Source organism: Kogia breviceps, chromosome X (assembly GCF_026419965.1).
Source record: "Kogia breviceps isolate mKogBre1 chromosome X, mKogBre1 haplotype 1, whole genome shotgun sequence".
NCBI classification, from domain to species: Eukaryota; Metazoa; Chordata; class Mammalia; order Artiodactyla; family Physeteridae; genus Kogia; species Kogia breviceps.
This window is the reverse complement of record NC_081330.1, coordinates 127,062,018-127,083,437: the sequence shown is the minus strand read 5'-3', so window position 1 is coordinate 127,083,437 and position 21,420 is coordinate 127,062,018. Positions and strand designations below refer to the sequence as shown.

Below are 21,420 nucleotides of genomic sequence, written 5' to 3'. Positions count from 1 at the left end.
GAAGGTAGCCCCTTTGGTCTGCTTCGTTCTCAGGTGAAACAAAAACACCTACCGATGGATCTCAACAGGGGCTGAGCGTCAACTATGTCTGGAGAGTTTTGACCACTGTACTTTTAGGCAGGTGCCAGAATTCCATCCCGAAGCGGTGCAATCAGAATTTCTAGAGGTGACTACACTGCCGACCCCGATGCAAATGCTGACATTTTATTCAAGAGTCATTTACCGAATGCCAGGCACTGAGCTGGCTCGAGAAGCCAGATTCTGGCCTCCTCCTCATCCCCTTTCTATGACCATGGACCAAGCCAACAAACATCCTCTCCTACCTGGATGACCGCAGTATTTTTTCTAAATGGTCTCCTGGCTTCTGCTTACTCTTGCCGCCGCACCCCCCCACACCCCACCCCCACCCCCCGTAGTCTATCCTCCATTCAGAAGCCAGAGCCTGTTAAAACACGACAGAGCCTGCCTCGCCTCTGGCCTCTGCTCTACCCTCCAGGGGTTTCCCATCTCACTCAGGGAGAAATTCACCAGAATAAAACCAGCCCCAGAAAACAGACTCAGACAGTGACCTCATTTCCTCCCGTGGTACTGCTTGTTCTGCTCTGGGCACATGGTCTCCTTGTGATTCCTCAAGCACGCCATGCACGTCCTGTCCTGTCTCCCCTTAGCAAGGTCTCTGGAATGACTTGCCACTCTGATATCACCTTCTCTGTGAACCCACATGAAAGCAATTCCCGTAAGACCACCACAACCGCCCACCCATCGCGGCAACCCTTCTTCCCCCATTTCGGTTTGTTTTCTTCTATGACGTTCATCGCCGACATAGTCTATTAGATTGTCCGCTGCTCCGTCTCTCCCCGTGGCCCCAGCATTAGAATATCAGCTCTACGAGCAGGGACTTTGCTTTGCTCTTTGAGGGATGTACAGCCGGCACGGGAACAGCGCCTCGCACACAGTAAGACTTGGACATTCGCTGGTTGAGTTAATCCAAAGTACTGATGTTAGGGACGAAACCAAAAAGAATAAAACATAACCCTTGCTTTCAAGAATCTCTCAAATATATGAGAACAGAGGTCAGCAAAGCTTTTCTACCAAGGCCAAGACAGTAAATATTTTTGGCATTGCAGGCCAGACACCCTCTGTTGCAACTACTCAATTTTGCCCCTGTAGCATGCAAAAGCAGCCATACACACTACAGAAATGAAAGATCGTGGCTGTCCAATGGAATTATATTTACAAAAGCACGGAGCAAGCTGGTTTTGGCGTGCAGATCTTATTCTGCTGACCCATGTTTCAGAAGAGAGAAACATGGCCAGCCAGCCACAAGAGAAATGAAAAGCACCCTCAAAGAAGTATGAATAAAATGCTGCGCAGGCAACAATGGCCACACTGGGAGAGTAAGACTTCGACAAGCATGTACAAGTTCCGAGTGCTAACGGGAAATGCCACGCGATGGGATTTCACCCTGGCATCAATGGACACGATGTGAGTCAACGGCTCAGGGGCAATTTACGTAAGAATGATTTAATAGCAGCTGCTCAGACCTGGACCTTTTCTCTTCTATCGCCCTAGCACTTGGCGTGGCGCTTTATGCGAGTCTCCACGCTGTAAATGTTGGTTAATTATATTAAGTGATGACAAAATGTCTAGATGCAAAGTGAGGTTCAGCCAATTTTCTGAACCTTTGGCCTCTGTGCCGCCAGAAAGGAAGGGATTTTGATTTGATATCTACAGCGGATCTCATTTTTACTACTTTTATCCAGATTTTGCCATGGTAGTGATATTCTTGTTAAACTACTCAACAGTAAATTACTACTAAGCATGCATGCCATTCTCCCACCTTAAAAACAAATAGCACGGTTCATTTTCTAGCTTTCTTTAAAATCTTTTTTTGACAAATGAAAATGCCATTCATTCTTTCACCGAATACTGAAGTCCCTCTAGGTGCTGAGTCCTGGGACAAGCAATGGTAACACCTGCCCCGCCACCTCACAGCGACCTTCTGGTCTACCAGGGGAGCGAACATACAAACAAATGGTTTTCCAGCATGACAAAAGACATGCGCCAAAGAGCGGGGGAGAAGAGAATGGGGAAGCTTCCTGAAGGAGGGCAACATGCAAGTGGGCTTTTTGTTTGTTTGTTTGTTTTTGCGGTACGCGGGCCTCTCACCGCTGTGGCCTCTCCCGTTGCGGAGCACAGGCTCCGGACGCGCAGGCTCAGCGGCCATGGCTCACGGGCCCAGCCGCTCCGCGGCACGTGGGATCTTCCCGGACCGGGGCACGAACCCGCGTCCCCTGCATCGGCAGGCGGACTCTCAACCACTGCGCCGCCAGGGAAGCCCCAGCAAGTGGGTTTTAAAGATGAACAGGGGTTTCACCAAGCACATAGAGGTGTGGGAGTAGGGGCAGACTGTGTGCCAAATGTTATCTTTTTCTCTTCTCAACTCCAGTAATTTAATTTCCAGGCCTCCGATATATATATGGGGGGGGGGGAGCGATTCTTAGCTTTCACTACAATGGAAGGAAATCACACGTGCATATCATTGTCAGGAAATGCTATAGCTCTACATTTTTCTGAATGGGCTGATTGGTACTCATTCAGAGGAGGATGTCGGTCATCACGGGAAGCCTTGCAACAAACTGGGCACGGAAACAATTCACAGCTCACACCTCTACTCGTCCACCGTTTGTAGTTCAGAACAGGGCACAGAACACTGAATGAAAGGAGAGAGTTGCGTGGGTGGCCAGATAAGGTGGGACGATCTGCAGCTCTGCTGTTAGCTGTGCGTCCCTGGGTGAGTGTCCACAGATGTCCCCTCCAATTCACTCCAATCACATCCCTCAGCAGCAAAGTCTTTGGTCACAGGATGCAGAGTTAAGCTCTGGATGCTGGGAAGCACTGGGCACCAGACAGCTTTTCAGGAAACTTTCTTACAGATTCAAGACTTCGAAGGAAAGCACTTCTTTAAAATGGAAACTAGGGCTTCCCTGGTGGCGCAGTGGTTGAGAGTCCGCCCGCCGATGCGGGGGACGCGGGTTCGTGCCCCGGTCCGGGAGGATCCCACGTGCCGCGGGGCGGCCGGGCCCGTGAGCCGCGGCCGCTGAGCCTGCGCGTCCGGAGCCTGTGCTCCGCAACGGGAGAGGCCACGACAGTGAGAGGCCCGCGTACCGCAAAAATAAAAATAAAATGGAAACTGAGTAAATGGATATTTATTTTCCACACCTCTCCCCTTGCTCCTTTACCTCCACTCCCACCCCTCATTCTGTGTAGCACTGAGATCGGGCTTTGCTGATTTTCCTCTCTCTCCTCCAGCTAAGCAAAGCCTAGGTGTTTCAAAAGGGCCAGCCAGCCTTCCATCAAATAGCCATCCAGGCTGAGCCGCGTACTGCCTCCTCTGACACCTGGGCTCATGTCTTGCAGCGCCGTCTCTTTTCAGAATCCCAGTTCACCACTGACAGTACTTTGCTTCATTTACTGTGCGTGCTTCAATTCAGAGCGTGCATCTCATGGAACACATCAGCTTCCCTCCCAAACCCATCTGCCTTCCAGGCCTCCTGGTATCTCCTCACGGTGCTTCCATCCTGCTGATCAGCACAAGTCAGAGACCCGCCTCATTTTCTACTCCTACCTTTCTGGGGCAGGCACAGGAATGCCCCCCGCCCCAAGGCCGGCCACATCCTAATACCTGACACCTGTGGATGTTTTACGTTACGAGGCAAAGGGGAGATCAGGTTGCAGATGGATTTAAGGTTGTCAAGCAGCTGACCTTGAGACAAGGGGATTAGCCTGGATCATCCAGGTGGACTCAATGTCATCACGAGGGTCTTTAAACGTGGAAACGGGAGGTAAAAGAGTAGAGTCAGATGATGCCACGTGAAAAAGACCTGACAAGCTATTGCTGGCTTTGAATATAGAAGGAGGCCACAAGCCAAGGAATGTGAGAAGCCTCCAGAAGCTAGAGAAGGCAGACAAACAGATTATCCTCTAGAGCCTCCAAAAGGAATACAGCCCTGCAGATACCTTGATGATAGCCCAGTGAGACCAGTGTCAGACTGATGACCCCCAGTGCTGTTTAAAGCCATCAAGTTTGTGGTAATTTGTTACAGAATCAATAGGAAACTGTACACTCTCCTTCCCCCAAATCCAAACCATGAGCCAAGACACGTAAATGTCAAACCTCAGTAGTTCTTTGACCGGTTTCTCTGTTCTCACCGCCTCCGTGTTGATCAAGATCTTTACTGCATTCCAAGACTATTGCCAAAAAGAAACGAACAAACAAAAACGAAAACCTCCACACAAAAATATCTCCTAATTTGATTTATTACCTCCAATCTTTCGTCTTTCAGTTTCACCTTTGCAACATGCTTCCAGCATCGTAACTTTTTCTGCTCACTTCTCTTATTTTTTTTTTATTTTTTATTTTTTATTTATTTATTTATTTTTTTGCGGCATGCGGGCCTCTCACTGTTGTGGCCTCTCCCATTGCGGAGCACAGGCTCCGGACGCGCAGGCCCAGCGGCCATGGCTCACGGGCTTAGTTGCTCCGCGGCACGTGGGATCTTCCCGGACCAGGGCACGAACCCGTGTCTCCTGCATCGGCAGGTCTGCTCACTTCTCTTAAAGGCTCAAAACACCGAGCAGCTCCCTGCTGCCCAAAGTTTGAGTCCTGACATCTGATCTCCTTTTTCAAAGCCGTGCCCAACTTTCTCCCGAACTGCTTCTTTAACCTTACTCCCTACCACTCACCTCCTGTACCAGAGACCCAGTAAATGGGACCATTTTCTGTTCTTAGCAATTGCCCTTGCTTTTCTTCCTAGCACAGATCATTTTCACCCCTGTGAGGTTTTTTGTTTTGTTTTGTTTCATGTTCATTTTCTTGTTTTTGTTTTCTGGTTTTTAAAAAATGACAGCCGAACCTCCTAGAAGCCCAAAGAGCCCTGGCCACTCTTGTATTTGGGGATTTCATACTAAACAAAGAAGAAATGTTTCAAAAGATGGCTCTAAATAGTGTGACATGTTTACAATTAGCCAAGTAAAGCTTTTAGCTGAAAAACACAAAACAAAATAACTACCCTATTCACAAAATAACTAAAATATTTATTTGAAAGTAGTATTTCCTAGTACACAACGGAGTGGTCAGTAATGAGACTCAGGTTTAAAGTTATACGAGTCATCTTCTTTCATCATTCATTCAACAGAATCAGATTAGCTCTGGGACCGATACACGCAGGCATGTGTGAGCACAAACGCGAATCTCACATGGAGGTAACATTCATAGTCAAAACTTGACACCGGGCTTCCCTGGTGGCGCAGTGGTCGCGAGTCCGCCTGCGGAGGCGGGGGACGCGGGTTCGTGCCCCGGTCCGGGAGGATCCCACGTGCCGCGGAGCGGCCGGGCCCGTGAGCCGTGGCCGCTGCGCCTGCGCGTCCGGAGCCTGCGCTCCGCAACGGGAGAGGCCGCGGCGGTGAGAGGCCCGCGTACCGCAAAAAAAACAAAAACAAATAAAACCTTGAGACCAACAGAAAGACTGCTAGAGAGCTAGCGGTGAGGGCTGTACGGGTGACAGCACCTTGGCACCCAGGTGACGGTGAAGGTAATCTGGCTGATCCAGCTGCCTGCGCAGACGCCCCCTTGCTCCCTCTGGGCTCTAGGTATCATCATCCTGAGCTGGCACTCATCCCAGGAGGAGGGCTTTTCACCGGAGGGAGAAGGGCTTTCTTTTGTCCAAGGTACAGGATACGGAAGGAAACAAACTGGAGGAGAAAGTTCCCAGTGGAAAAGGAAGGGCACTGGGGACTTAAAGGGTTCAGATGTGGGGTTCAGGCTAGAGAAGGGAGATGGCTGGACTCAGGATGGGCGCCCTTATGGATCACTGTGATAGGCCAGGGAGATGGAAGTGAAGAGGGTTCATATCTGTGTTCATATCTCTCTCTCTCTTTTTTTTTTTTTTTTTTTTTTTTTTTGCGGTACGCGGGCCTCTCACTGCCGTGGCCTCTCCCGTTGCGGAGCACAGGCTCCGGACGCGCAGGCGCAGCGGCCACGGCTCACGGGCCCGGCCGCTCGGCGGCACGTGGGATCTTCCCGGACCGGGGCGCGAACCCGCGTCCCCTGCATCGGCGGGCGGACTCTCAACCACTGCGCCACCAGGGAAGCCCATATATCTCTTGGATTCATCTTTTTGGCCCCCTCCTGTGAAGTAAAAGGCAAAACTATTCACCTGACAAGTCAACGCAGAGAAAACATTTAACCCCCTGCCTATGCTGTCACAACCCTTGCCACCATCCTGCTCGGGAGCTGATTTTAGAATTGCACAACTTTATTGCTTGGAGTCTCTCCTGACTTCTGCTATGACTTAATGAAGATAACCTGCATGTTGAAGAAACATCTAGGACCCCTGTGAGGATGGCATGCATTGCAAGGTTTACTCCATGGTCAAAGTCAATGAGCAGACCTTCCAGTTCAAAACCCCAGTAGTATGGAAATTTTACCCATATAATCAAGAACTGAGCAAGGATTACGAATCTCCAGACCAAGTGCATTCTATGAATGCAATCACCCACTAGCATAAGGAGATATTCAATTGTCAGCAGGTCATTCCTGCGTTTTTTATTCCAAATTTCTCTTAACGGAGACGTTGACGTTTTAATCATAAGGTAAATCCACCTCTCAGTGCTTCCCTACAATGTATTCTATGTCATGTCCGCATACTCCATCAACAATAATAATTTTTCTAATTTGGAGTATATGAAAAAGAATATGCATTCTAGCCACCTATAATTTTTACTTTCAGTCCCTCACTTTGTAAGCTCTGAAAACCATCACTATGAGGGAAATTAGTGTGTCACTGGACCAAGGAATAAACTTGGATACCAACACTGGGTGGCCTGTGGTCAACTGTTAATATCAGGTGGCTCTCAGCCACCTCCTGGATGATTCTCCAGGACTTCCTCCATTTTTCTCCCCCCAAATATCCTCTGGAGTATGGAAACTAAGCTTGCTGTTAACCAAAACATATGTTTTACCAAAACGTAACTGAGATTGCAAACACCATCAAAACTGCACGTTACACCAAGCCACATAAAAATGGTTTGGTAAAAGAAATTCCTAAAAGTGTTGTGAAAAAGAGACAGAGACAGAAATGCTATGCATACATTTAATTCTTTAAGAATTAAAAGAATTCTTTTAAATTTCAGAAACAGGATCAAGTCAATTTCCTATCCTCTCTCTCCTCACATGAGTAATTAAGGTTGAGATGACTTACTGCCCTCTGGATTTTTGCTATGAGATTATCTCTATTACAGAGCCACAGGTGGAGTATCTTGTTTTAAGGACTGTGGAACCATGTTTTTATCTTGGATCAGCAGAAATACAGACTGTCAGAGGACTAAATACTTGGGAAAGGGGAAACACTGGAATTGAACCTCAGTTGGAGAGGCAGGGTTTACAACAGAGACTAAACTCAGAAAGGACGTGGTCTCATCTCAGATAAATATAATCTCCAAACCCCAAACATGACCTAACAGAAACTCAGTAAAAACTGGGTGCTACACCCCAGATGAATTCACCAGAAATCGAGTATTTTAAAAAACAGGAAAAAAAAAAAACACAGAATAGGGCTTCCCTGGTGGCACAGTGGCTAAGAATCCCCCTGCCAATACAGGGGACACGGGTTCGAGCCCTGGCCGGGGAAGATCCCACGTGCCGCGGAGCAACTAAGCCCGTGCACCACAACTACTGAGCCTGCGCTCTAGAGCCCGCGAGCCATAACTACTGAGCCCACGTGCCACAACTCCTGAAGCCCGCGCTCCACAACAAGACAAACCGCGACAATGAGAAGCCCGCGCACCGCAACCAAGAGTAGTCCCCGCTCCCCGCAACTATAGAAAGCCCGTGCGCAGCAACGAAGACCCAACACAGCCAAAAACAAAAACAAATAAATAAATAAATTTATTTTTCAAAAACACAACATAATACAAGCACTCAACGTCTGCACATTCAATCCTGGTGTAGTATTTAACTTTGAGTTATAAAAACCACACAGTAAAAATACTACCAGCAAGCTACTTTACAGATTAGTGTCCTGGCTGATTTGAGAAGCAGGTGAGTCAGTAAATGCACAATAAAACAGAGCCATGGGATGATGGAAAGAGTGACAAGAGAGATTCAATTGAATTTAATGGCATTCTGAAAGACTAGAAATTGAAACCACCACGTAGGCAAATTACGGCAGAGAACAGGCAAATGCAAAAGGGCTCTTAAAGCAACAGTATAAATAATACATGGAATAGGCACAGGTGAAAACAGAAGTGATCCCGTAACATTCTATAGGTAACGCCTCTGAACTATCACTGTTGTTGACCTCCGACTGTCAGCACACTCAAATTCATTATGAAAGAGGAGTAAAAAATTTCTGCCAACCAAGTTGTAGGAGACCAGAGGGACTGATAGGGGGAAAAGGGGACAAGAAGATAAGCACGGAGGCAGTAGCCTCAAGTTTTAAAATAACTAATGAGTACAAGAGATATTTTTAATCGCTTGTCATTTCATCTTCATCTGCATTCTAAGGAGTGCTGAAGTTCAAATGTTTTACCTGATACCTGAACTGAGAACCAGGAAAGACTTTTAATTTCACCCAACAGCCACCTGGTGGAATTCATGCAAATTGAATTAAACTGTTCACAAACCCTTTTCTGTCCTTCCACGTCTGTCTAGAACATGCTCATTTTTTAATAATTGGATCTCTAGGACATTCTTTAAAATAATCACATACTCTCTTGCCCATGCAACCTGATTAATAATGAATGAACATTCCTGCAAAGAATCACTTGGAAAGCCTGGCAGATGTCTTTAGGGACATGAAGCCTTTAATGATAAAAATTAAAGAGAAATGGGAGCTAGGTCACACCGTCTGGTTATTTTAATTGAAACCCAGTCGTCCAAATTTACTTAACAGAATGCTTAAATACACCTTCTGGAGTTCATTTATACCAGCAGACAAGCAAAAAGACACAAATGGCGACGGCAAAAAGCAATCCCGATTTCTGGAGGAACAACGGCCCGATTCTGCCCTGTCTTAACAGTGAAGAAACCCCTTCAACAGTCTCAGAAACGCAATTTGTTCTCCTGAAAGACGGATCAACAGGTTAAAAACAGGAAATAGAACATTCGTCCTTAAGAGTTCTTTTAGCATCTCTCCAGATTCTTACAAAAAGATTGCCTTGAATACCCACCAATGGACTGCACCCTAGTTCTTTTTGAAGAAACATCGCCGTAGGCAGAGGATGGGGACCCACGAAATGACAGACAGGCCACCGAGACCAGGTGGTGGGTGGCAGGCAGTGCCGGAGCGGTCCTGTGTGTCTGTGCGAGCGTCAACGGTGAAACACAACAGGAAAGTCGACGCGACAATTCCAGGAAGGCCAGCTCCGCGCCCTCCACCCCGCCAGGGCTGCTGAGCTGAAGAATCAAAACTCCCTCTTGCTTTCGAACTGCCTTTTCCTCGGACCCTGCCGTGGCTTCCCTGGGCCCTGGCCCACTCAGTGCTCATGTGAACCAAATGAAAAGGCAGCTCAGGACAGGTCAACACCCACTGCCTTGTCTCCCCCACCCCGAAATCATGACTTGGCACCAGGACCTGTACCCTCACTGCTCACAGGGACCAGCAGTGGGTCAGTGTCCGACAGCTGAGCGCCGGATGCCAGCTTTCCACACTGGCACCAGGAGCCATCCCACGCCAGCTCCCGGGGTCACCAACGGGCACTGGCTTCCCTTGCGTTTTGATCCTTTCGGCCTCCTCCTGAGCGCATGATCACATTATGCTCTGGACGCTGCTTTGTTTGTTTGTTTTTTTAATAATATATTTCTTACGTTGCATCTATCTTCTGAATTAAAATGTACCACCTAGGAGAAGTTTTTTTTAACGCTACATCAGGAAGCGTGATCTCTTGTAGAGACACAATAAAGCAGAGTCATTGTTTCTTTGAGAAAGAGAGATCTAAATTGCAATCTATCACCCTGAGAAACAACTGAAAATATACATATGAAATATACATGTATGTCTATACACCCACAGGCAAGCTTTACATATATACACTACATACACATATATGGACATAGTACATATAATACAAGCATAAACAAACACACAAAGCAAATCTGGGACGGGTGTCCCAAATTTCAGTCTCCAGAATGGCAAAGCAAGAGTGAATCGAGAATGGAAAGTAATCGTTTAAAAACCGATTGTCTGAAGGAAGAAAGGGAAGTAGTCTTCCTCAAAGCAAAAAAAAAAAACAAAAAAAAACCCCTGCCCTGCGCTGCGGTTCTGTCAAGGATGTTGCTTATCGCACTGCACACGGCAAAAAACTGCAACTAAAATAAATCGACAAAAAAGTGTAAAAAAAAACCCAAAAACCATTTAAAAACCCACACTGCTTGCGAACCTGCACAATTCGATTTGTAAACCAGACATTTGGACTCCACCAAAGGTGTTTAAAGAACATTTTTTTTTTTAAACTTTAAAGAACATTCTTGATACAGGGCCAGCAGGAGGCAAGAACAGCTTCCCCGTGTCACCTGATTCGCACGTTGTGACACCTACTTTCATGCCACTGCAACCCCTCATGGTAAACCAAAGCACGCCTCTCATGTTTGGACATAAAAATGCAAACATACATTTTCTTGTGTCTCTACGAATCATAATTTCATTTGTCTTTTAACAATAAAAAAGGGGTCACTCCATTTCACCTACAGATGACCGCGCTAAGGAGTCCTCACGGTACATGGAAGGGGCACACATACATCATCCAATAGAACAAAAGAACTGTTCATCAAGAGATTTGAAAGCACCGCTTTTGTTAAAACAACATTAAAATTGTCAAGACTTCTCCAAGACATTTTGGCGTTGTGGAAAAACTAGCCTGAAACATCAGGAAACATTTACTCTGCCCCTCAAAAACCAAAGAAAATGATAAACAACAACAAACTCTATCATCTTCTAGACAGCATAATCTGACCACCTCAACAGGAAGTTTCCCACTGTCGGGGGGTCTCCGACATTTCGTAGCTTTTAGAGTTTATGTTAAGAAAGAAAGCATCCGGTTTTACAGACAAATGGAACCTATTTTGCACTAAATTGAAAATGACGGATGTTTTCCAGGTCTGTGCTGTACCGGGTGTCAGGCAAGAATTTGGTTCTGAAGGCCGTGAGAGCAGACTTGAAAGAGAAGGGAGTGAGAATGTGTCACATCTAGTCTCCGGACAAAAATCTAAATCGAACCTTCTGGAAGAGCAGGCCCAACAGCTTGGTGGTGGCAGAAATGGAGGCCACTGAGTCCTGTGAAACCAACCACAGAGGAAAAGTGCTCCAACGCTGCCTTCCCTGAATGCTTCTCCAAGTGTATATTCATAGTTCAGTAGGCACTTCCACATACATTAACAGAACTATTTCTATGTCTATATAAAATCCTATGAAAAAAAAAATCCTATGTATGTCTACAGTGTTATTAGTTCTTGGAGCCATATATAAACATGCATGTGGATACATCTGTACACACCCACACACACATACATGTACAAAAGCACCTTTGCAAAATTCCGTGGGACTTGCTAGTATTCACTCTTCACAAACCTCTGGGTTATCGCATCCCTCCTGCATGAGAAAAACTTTCCTTCCTCTGTGCGAAAACAGAAACCTGTAAATAATTTATATATGAAAACCCAAAACAAAACAAACAAATGACCAAAAATCATCTGCCACTCCTATTTGAAAAGGGTGACCTGGAAAGCAGCAAAAACCACCCAAGAGGTCTAGTCTCTGAAGGACGAGACCAGTGGAGCTGGATTTTGACAGTAAGAAAATCCCACCTGGAAAACTGCACATTCTCCCCTTTCCACGTGCACTCAGGTAATGGCGATGTTACACAGGAACTACTTTTTATTGTAAGAAGAAATTCTCTCAAATATGATAGCTCCTTTTCTCAAAGGAAATCGCTTTTCCTTCCTCTCCGTTTCAAAGCTAGCCACACACAAACCGCCAATGCTCACAAGACCCTGAAGCTACTTTGCGATCGTAAAAAATAAAGTAACCTTGCTACACAACTCCCGGTTAACTTTTATGAAGAACATGTTTTTAAACATTTCCCATGATCACTCAAGCCCTACAGTCAGGGGATGCAGTCTTTTGGTTTTTTTCAAGGCAACAGAAGGAGGAGGGACTCTTTTGTTCTGAGTTGTTATTGTAAAGCACCACACGAGGGACGGGGCACATGGGAACAGGGCAATGAAAAGGACAGGAGTGGTGACAAACGAAAACAGGATATTAAGAACAGTGTCGGAACTGGGTGTCCCGACAGAACAAAGGCAGGAGGCTTCTTGGGAGAAATATGAGCAAAAATACCTTGAACTGATTTCAATGCTAATGGATGAACTCGTTTTCCTGGCAGCAAGAGACCTTTAAGTCCGGGGCAGTAAAATTAGGTTATCATACACACACAGAGTATCATAAAATTAAAACTGCTTTCAAATCACACTAAATCACCCACTTTTCAACGTGTGATTCACTTCTTGAAAATTCTAGATCTATGTTTTGCCCCATCTAAAATAAAATACTTTTTTGTTAGATAACTGAGCTAACTTAGTATGTATTCTGAAGGAAATCAAATTTTTTGATTAGCATACTCTAACCTACATTTTAAAGATAACCTTTAAATAGAGCTTTCCAGAACTCCCAGAGAAGCTAAGGAATGGGTTCTACACTTTGAGAAACAATCGCTGCAACTAACTTGCTAACATTAACATAACAGCCAGGTTTTGTCAAGTCATGCTTTTATCATCTTACGCTCTTCTTCTGACGCCAATTCTGCTAAAGCTGCTAGTAGGACAATGGACTTAAGAAGATCATTGGAGTTTATATCTAGTTTATGGGATTTATCACACAACAAGAATTATTATTATTTGCAGTCTCTAAGCTAAAGGGGTTTAGAACAGTAAATAATATACCCTACCTCGCATTGCATCTAAAATTGCAAGCTTTTTCCTTCTTCTCTATGTTCTACTATTCTTCTTTTTTCCTGTCCCCATCCTTTCCTTCTACTGTGAGATGAGAGATGAACGGATAGGCTTTCGTCTTTCAGATCATGCATATCATCCGCCTTTCTCTTTGACGTGTTGTCAGAAAACTCAGGGTTAAGCCCTGAGTTCAGGTGGCCCAACTGTTCTCGGTCTAGTTTTGGGGTGAGGCCATCGGTGCGGTGTCGTGCAAAGAAACGTGTACCTCGACACCAAATAAACCTGAGTTCAAACCCTGGCTCTGCCATTTCCTAGCAAAAGCGGGCAGGAGCCAGCTATGCAGTGTATCTTACACTCACAGATCCGCTTCCTATCTTCTGCAGCTTCCTTATCTGCAAACTGTGACAATGAGAGCCATCTTGAAGGGTCCTTTGAGGATTAAGTTGTGAACCAAAGTCTTACAATTGCCTGGCAAAACTGTAGCTCTCACGTTCTTCTTCCCCTCTTGTCCTGAATCATCTCTTCCCACTTTCCTTTCAATAAATTCATTACCTGTAATTTTTAAAGCTGGAAACCTCTTCAAAGCACGTTCGGAAGCAGGAAGGCTACAAATCCATTTATTCATTCAATAGCGTTCACTGAGTGTCTTATGTGAGGAAGAGTATGAGTGATAATTCCTATTATTAATGTGAATTACTCGTTAATAATGGTCTTCACAAAGGCAATCGCATCGATTTCCTAGACTTGGATATACCTCTATTCATTACCACTGGATCGCCTATCATGATCTTGAGGCTTCAGTTCTCTGCGCTCCAGTGAAGTTCTCTGAACTTCTCTGAACTTCTCCAGTTCTCTGCGCTCCATTTCCCATACGCATCCTTTGCCAGAATTTTTGATTTTGCAGGACTTAAGGGACCCTGGTATGGGGTGGGGCATGTGAGACCATCAAGAACAGTGAAGGGTTTCAGATTTCTCCCACTTGCAAGCTAATCAGTTAGCCTCCTGGTTTCAGGGGTGCTGGCAGGAGACACCGCAGCTGACCAGGGGTACAGAAACGTGAGAGATCCATGGAGAATCATTCTCCAAGACACAGCTCCCGTTCCCTGGGCTTTCTAGCATTGATGGCAGAGGCAGCTAACTTGACCTGAATGACCTCTGCACCATGGAAGACCACAGGTGAGAGGAGCTCATAAGAAAGTGTTCCAGGGAATTCCCTGGCAGTCCAGTGGTTAGGACTCGGCACTCTTACTGCTGAGGGCCCGGGTTCAATCCCTGGTTGGGGAACTAAGATCCTCTAAGGGCAGCTGACAATGCACCAGGAAAACTGGCAGAGAGCAGGTACGCCCCACCCACAGGTTTTGCCCCAATACACAGAGCCCTTAATAACTTCCTTATTCATCCCAAATCAGCCTGTATCTGGTCTGGAACTTCAACTCTTCACTACTCTTAACCTAAACTCATTTTAAGAGTTTGGAAGAATAAGCCAGTTTTGTTACGTTTATGACATTAGAAATCCTATACGTACATTACTTTGGCTTTCTTTAAGCATGAAAAAAATTCTTTTAGAATTACTTTTGGAGTATAACCAGAGAGAAAGTCACTTCTCTGATTATTTTTTCATGCAACGGGTGTTTCTGAGGTTTTGCTGTGTGCCAGGCACTGATGGAGGCCTCAGGAATGCACTGCTGAATATGGCAGCAAAGGTGAGCCCTGAGAGAGCTTACATTTTAACAAGAGAAACATAAAACGGACCAGAAAATGGGCGAGAAAATATGATTTCAAAGAACCATACAGAAAATGAAAGAAACAAGAAGGATGACCTGATAGAAGGCAGAGGAGTAAGTGCAGGTCTGCTTTAGCTAGGAAGATATTTCTACTCTGACCTGCATAGGCTTTGCTGATATTTTGGCTTTTTCCCCTGCCCATAAACAAGCAAAGAACATCTTAATTTCAGGATAAAACTTTCCAGCATTTGAGCAGAGACTTGTGATTTAATTTCCCAAGTTGTTAAATATTTAGTTTCAGATTTCCTTAAGGAATGATTTCTTTTTCAAGGACATTAAAATCCAACTTTGACTATTTCGTTTCTTTTTCTTTTTTTTTTTTTTTTTTCCTCACATCTTCTCAGGCTCTATTCTCTATCTAATGTTCCATCTTAAAAGTTCAGGGCTGGAAGGTAACTCTGTTTTTGGTTTTGTTTTGTTTTTTTGTTTTTTGCGGTACGCGGGCCTCTCACTGTCGTGGCCTCTCCCGTTGCGGAGCACAGGCTCCGGACGCGCAGGCTCAGCGGCCACGGCTCACGGGCCCAGCCGCTCCGCGGCACGTGGGATCCTCCCGGCCCGGGGCACGAACCCGCGTCCCCTGCATCGGCAGGCGGACTCTCAACCACTGCGCCACCAGGGAAGCCCAGGAAGGTAACTCTGAAGTGATCTGAAACCATGACCTCATTTGACAGATCAGATCAAGGCTGGCCATATAAATATAAAGTGAGTCACAATGGTAATTTTAAATTTTCTACTAGCCACAGTTAAAAAAGTACAGTAAAAAGAAATAAGTGAGATTAATTATATATTTTAATCAACCCAAAACTTCGGGAATAGTATCATTTCAATGTGAATTCAATATAAAATGTACTGAGCTATTCATATTCTTTTTCTCATTTTAAGTATCTGAAATTGAGTATGTATTTTACATTTACAGCACACTTCAGTGAGGGCTAGCTGCATTGCTGGGGCAGAGTTGCCAACTGTGGCTAGTGGCCACTGCTGGGATGGCACAGGATTATAGCAACCAAGTGTAGGGGGAGCAAATGACTTGCTTAAGGTCATAAACTAGTTGACAACAGAGCCAGTCTCTTGATCCTTGCTCTGATGCTTTTCTTGAAATAACGTCTGATTCTGACAGTGATGATCCTTAGGATGTGCCTTGAAGTGGAAAATGGATTGTGTGAACCTAGAATGATTTGGTGGTGAAAATCTATAATGGTTTTAGTGTAAGGCTAAAAAGGTTATACCTTCCAGTAGCTTCTGTTTTATGACATTATTGTTGTAAGAGGAAGATTGTGACCAGAAAATTTTATTTCCAGTGATATTGATGGACAAAAGAAGTTACTTTGAATTGCAGTGTGAATATCTGTCTTCTTTCAGATCTATTTCGTTAGTCTATTATCTATGTCACTGTCTAAGTACTAGGAAATTACTGCTTATTTCCATGAAAATCTATCAAAATGTACATTTTAACAGTGGCTTGTATGTGGGAGGAGATCACTGTAGCTTCTCCATCTATGCTTCATGACCAAGCCTCAGGGCTTGGCTCTGGCCTTGCTTTTTTTTTTTTCTTTTTGCCGTGCCATGTGACATGTGGGATCTCAATAATCCATGCCCCCTGCACTGGGAGTGCGGAGTCTTAACCACTGGACCACCAGGGAAGTCCTGGGCTCTGGCTTTAAAACTCCCATTATATTAAGCCTGTTTCAGGACTACCTCTGCATGTGGGGCTCCATAGATAAAGCCTTGGGGGTCTAAAAGTTCCACACCTAATTCTGAAGTATGAAATCTGATTCAGGCCAAAATAAACATTCCCCAAATCTAAACTGCATTATAACAACTTTGACTATTTCTAACATGAAAACACAAAGTGATGAATTATTGGAAATCAGTGACCTCTCTGTTTACCTGATCAATGCAGTTTGAGAGAGAAAAGCCACACTCACACAGTGGGCCCCCCAAAACAGGAATTATGTAGGGTAATTAGAATTCTCTGAATGTCTGAGTGTTTGGTGGCAGGAGTTAAACCGAAGTTGAAAGGAACCATGGACATGCAGTTAAGGTTACAGAGAAGGGTGTGAAGGAAATTCATTGAGGCGCTTCAAGAGTCATTGCTTTTCTCTGGACTTACCTGTTTTTGTCTCTCTAGGAGAAGAAATTTCAGAAAGGAAAGGGAAAGAAGTGAGGAAACAGCACAGGGGAAATGAACAGCCAGGGCTTCATGACTGGAGGATCAAAGATGAGTTAATACTAGAAGGTCCCAATGCCTAAGAGCCCTGTTGGGGTCTTACTGACAATAACAGCATTAACAAAAGCTACCTCAACAGAAGGAAATTCACTGGCTGGTAGAACTGGAATAGCTGCCAGATCATGATCGTTAGACCCCATCGCTTCAAGAAGAGGCTAGAAGGCTAGAGACACCACAGAGTACTGTCATGGGAGAATAAAGAGTTGCTACTGTAGCTACAGCAGAGGCCAAGGCAAGGGTTTGGGGAAGTCTGCGTGGAGGCCTGTCAACCACTCCACACGGAAACACACAAGAAGGTTTAGGAGAGGATGGAGTGGCGAGGTACAAAGCTAACAATTCTCGGAGAGTGACATATCCCCAAGCCAAAGGCTTTTGGCCTAAAAGCCAAGATTTAAACGGTTTCTTTGAGGTCTTGATAATTCTGCAAAAAGAAATATGTAAAACGTGTACATATTTGTGATCCACATGAAAACAAATCCCATAAATGCTATAAGCCTTCTTCTAATGACTTTTAAAAAAATTCTCTCAAGGCAGGCTAAACTCTGAGATTCTTCTTGCATTATCAGAATATGTTTCCTTGTTATATTTTTGAGAGGTATTATAAATGTAATTGTAAATGTAATTTATAAAAGAGGAAGTCACAATATTACCTTGGAATTAATGTCAAATGGTATGATCTTAGGGTCTTGTTTGTGGTACAGAATTATGTGAATCTTAAAGAAAAAAAGGTTCATTGTAAGCTAATAAGTGTGCATTTCATCTTGTACATTTCATCCTTTCATTGGATCAAATTCTGTAAGAAGGTGGCTTTTTGAATCTAAGAAAAGGCGACATTCAAAGGACTCAGTACCTGAGATGCAATCTAGGGCTTAAAAATTCACTTATGAAAAAAATGTCTAGCTTTGAGAACAGTGACCTTTCCAGGTAGCTAAGCTATCTTCAAGTGGAAATATATTTATTTTGATAATAAATCAAAAACAAGTTTTAATGTCTGATTTACCATCTTTACAATAAGGATTGCTGGGTTATCCCTTGTTGCATAGTTTCTTTAGCTTGTCCTTATTTAAATCAACATCCACTAGATTCAGGACTTGGCTCCAAACAATCCTGCCGGTTGTGTCTACATCTATTCTTTCCATTACAAATTCCTCCAAGTGACTCTCCCTCATAAATGGATGCAAATATTCCGTTTCACAACTCTATTCATTTTCTTCTTTAGAATACAGATTGGGAAATCGCTCACTCCTGGGGTGCTGGGCAAAAGGTGTTAAGACAAGGGTAGTGTGACTTCCCAGAAGGGAGCTTTGTGGTGTCTGAGCCACTGCCAGGCAACCTCCGACCAGCATCAACGGCCAAAACATCACGGTCCAAAGAGGGGCGCTCTGCTCCTCACGTCGCCCCAGCCTATCAGCATCCAGAAGCAATTCTTTGCATGGGTGCTTCTTCATCAAGATCCTGACTGGCAGCTCCGAGGATTAAACTCAGGTCCTTTATGCACATTAGCCCCCTGGAGTGTTGAACTCCAAAACCTCTATTTTCTCCCCTGAGTCTACCCAGTATCTCACAAAACCCTACTTAGCCACTGTGTTACACAGCTTTTCTCATTCTGGGTTAGTAAAAGAAAACAAAACAAAACACCAGACCCTACAACAATTTGATGGAGATGGTAATGATGGAGCGTTTGGGGAGGAGTGGGCAGATTCCACGTTCTTTCAGAGCTGAGGCTTGGGAACCCATTTCCCTTCTTTATCATTAAGACTTCGCATTCTCATCAGCAGAATCTTGTTGACAATGGCACAAACGATCAACCGGCTGAATGAAAACTGTGTGTTTTGTACGTGTATACGTATACCCATTAAAAAAAAAAAAAGACCTCAAAACTAGGGAATGAAAATCAAGACCAGCGTCTTCTTAATCAAGCAGAATTTCCTGCTTAGTGACTGCATTAAAAAAAAAAAAAAAAAGACCATCTGGCCTCTCTGCTACTTGAGGGTTTTCCCTTCTCACTTCCTGGTTATCTTTAGCAGAACATTATAATTTCACTTATAAATTCTTTTTACCACGATGCCGTTTCCTTCTGTGCACTACTTTAAGAAACAGAGGAAAAAAACATTGTTCTATCTCTAGGAAAACACTCCTCAGTTCTAAATGGCAGGTTTGAACCGGGAAAACTATACTTAAGATGGAAGTCAAATCATAGTGAAAGCATTGTCTACTCATATTTCTTTAAATATAAACGGCACTGCCAGGGAGCTCTATTTCTCTATAGATGTACAGATGCATAGATATGTATCAATGTAGATCGATATATAATAATAATTCAAGTCCAAAAGCAAAAAGCCACCACTGCCCTGCTCATTTGAGGTGTTCACTGTCCTTAAACACTCTTCAAGAAATAAGTCAGAAAATGGAAGAAGCAAACTATTATATAGAGAATGGAGAAACAGGGCTTCCCTGGTGGCGCAGTGGTTGAGGGTCCGCCTGCCGATGCAGGGGACGCGGGTTCGTGCCCCGGTCCGGGAAGATCCCACGTGCCGTGGAGCAACTGGGCCCGTGAGCCGTGGCCGCTGAGCCTGAGCGTCCGGAGCCTGTGCTCCGCGACGGGAGAGGCCACGGCGGTGAGAGGCCCGCGTACCGCAAAAAAAAAAAAAAGAGAATGGAGAAACAACAAGGTCCTACTGTATAGCACTGGGAACTATATTCAGTACTCTGTGATAAACCATAGTGGAAAAGAATATGAAAAAGAATGTACATATACATGTATAACAATTGTTGTACAGCAGAAATTAACACAACATTGTAAATCAACTATACGTTAATAAAATAAATTAAAAGAAAATGGAATTCACTTCTGCGTGGGACCTAAGACTACAATAAAAGTACAGTCAAACTTCAATGAATTGAAATTCTCTGGAAATAGAAGAATTCTGGTTAATTTAATTTTCTGGTTAACTGAACTCCAAATAGAACCCTTTTTAAAAAATAAATCTCTGTTGAAGCATTCCTAAAATGCTTGAGTCCACTTTAGTTGCATAACTACCAACCATATACTAGATCTAATTGAAAGATTCTTAGGAATTCCAAATTTTATTGTTCCTTGAGATCATCATTATAAAAAGACCTTTTTTCCCCTTTAGTCATAAACAGAGAAGATTTAAGAGATCGAGTTGAATGTATATTTGTATCCATGACAATCGATTTTCACATTAATCCAAAATATCATCTTTTTTCCTTGGATCTCTTGGAAAAGTATAACATAGAAAACTGTGGTTAATAGACAGGTTTAATTATTTTGGCAAAATTCAGGTAAGTTGAGGTTTTTGCATGTTTTCGTGCTAAAGGAAACGTAAAAAAACTCCTTCTCTACCTGATGTCCAATAAGTATAAAAAATAATTTTTAAAAAGTTTTTTAAAAAATTTATTGGAATATAGTTGATTTACAATGTTGTGTTAAAGTGTACAGCAAAGTGAATCAGTTACACATATACACATATCCACTCTTCCTTAAAAGAAATAATTTTAGGGACCTCCCTGGTGGCCCAGTGGTTAAGACTCCACACTCCCAATACAGGGGGCCCGGGTTTGATCCCTGGTCAGGGAACTAGATCCCGCACGCCGCAACTAAAGATCCCGCATGCCGCAACTAAAAGATCCCGCATGCCGCAACTAAAGATCCCCGCAGGCCGCAACTAAAACATCCTGCATGCCGCAACTAAGACCCAGAGTGGCCAAATAGATAAATATTTTAAAAAATAATTTTAATATAGTACTTCCAATCAATTTTATTAACACAAATTAAAGACCATGTAAATTCCTTTGATGTATATATTTAACCTCACTGAGAAAGCGCTAGGATTTAGGTTTCATAATGGCGGCTCAAAACTGGTCCCAAATGGCCTTCCACAATGTGGTCACCACCAGTCCAGGCCTCACTTGGGCTCCACGGTCCAATTTCCCTCAGAACTTTACACCGTGCCGCCTCAAGCTACAAATAATGACACCATACTGAACCAAATCACTGCCCAACAGAAAGAGACCTCTACTCTTACACCAGGCTTGCTGCCCTTTGGTGAAGATTATCCTAGAAGGAATTCCTGCATTGGGTAGGAGACTGGAAAATGTCAGCTAAGATCATTTCCAATTGCAAATACCTTACACTGTGTGTGGGAAGATGAGACTGGGGCTGCTGATTCCCCCTCCTTTCCTCCCTCCCCCTGCCCCCCTTCTCTCTCGCCCACCTCACACCGCTTTTTTTGCGGGGAACGGAGGGGTGTTACCATGCACTCATCCTCAAAGCAGCACTAGGCAAAATCTAAAGTATACTGACATCCTATTGTTTGTCAGGAACTCTGTTAGCTACTGGGCATACGGAAGGATTTTTATAAAGATTTCCATAAAGG

General features: G+C 44.2%; 1 protein-coding gene and 1 non-coding gene across 7 annotated transcripts in view; one reads left to right on the top strand and one right to left on the bottom strand.

Moving 5' to 3' along the window:
• MID1 (midline 1) overlaps positions 1 to 21,420 on the bottom strand; it is a 394,966-nt gene that overhangs the window by 136,604 nt on the left and 236,942 nt on the right. The window contains exon 1 of one of the 6 annotated variants that reach the window (XM_059050102.2): positions 9,232 to 9,538. The exons of 4 other annotated variants lie outside the window; for them this stretch is intronic. The gene's annotated coding sequence lies outside the window, so the exon portion shown is untranslated. Of the gene's footprint in view, positions 1 to 9,231; positions 9,539 to 21,420 lie in introns of those variants that run through there. One more of the 6 variants, XM_067023068.1, reaches the window with a different exon arrangement.
• TRNAK-CUU (transfer RNA lysine (anticodon CUU)) lies at positions 14,218 to 14,290 on the top strand. Its single transcript has one exon. It is a non-coding gene; the product is annotated as a tRNA-Lys (tRNA).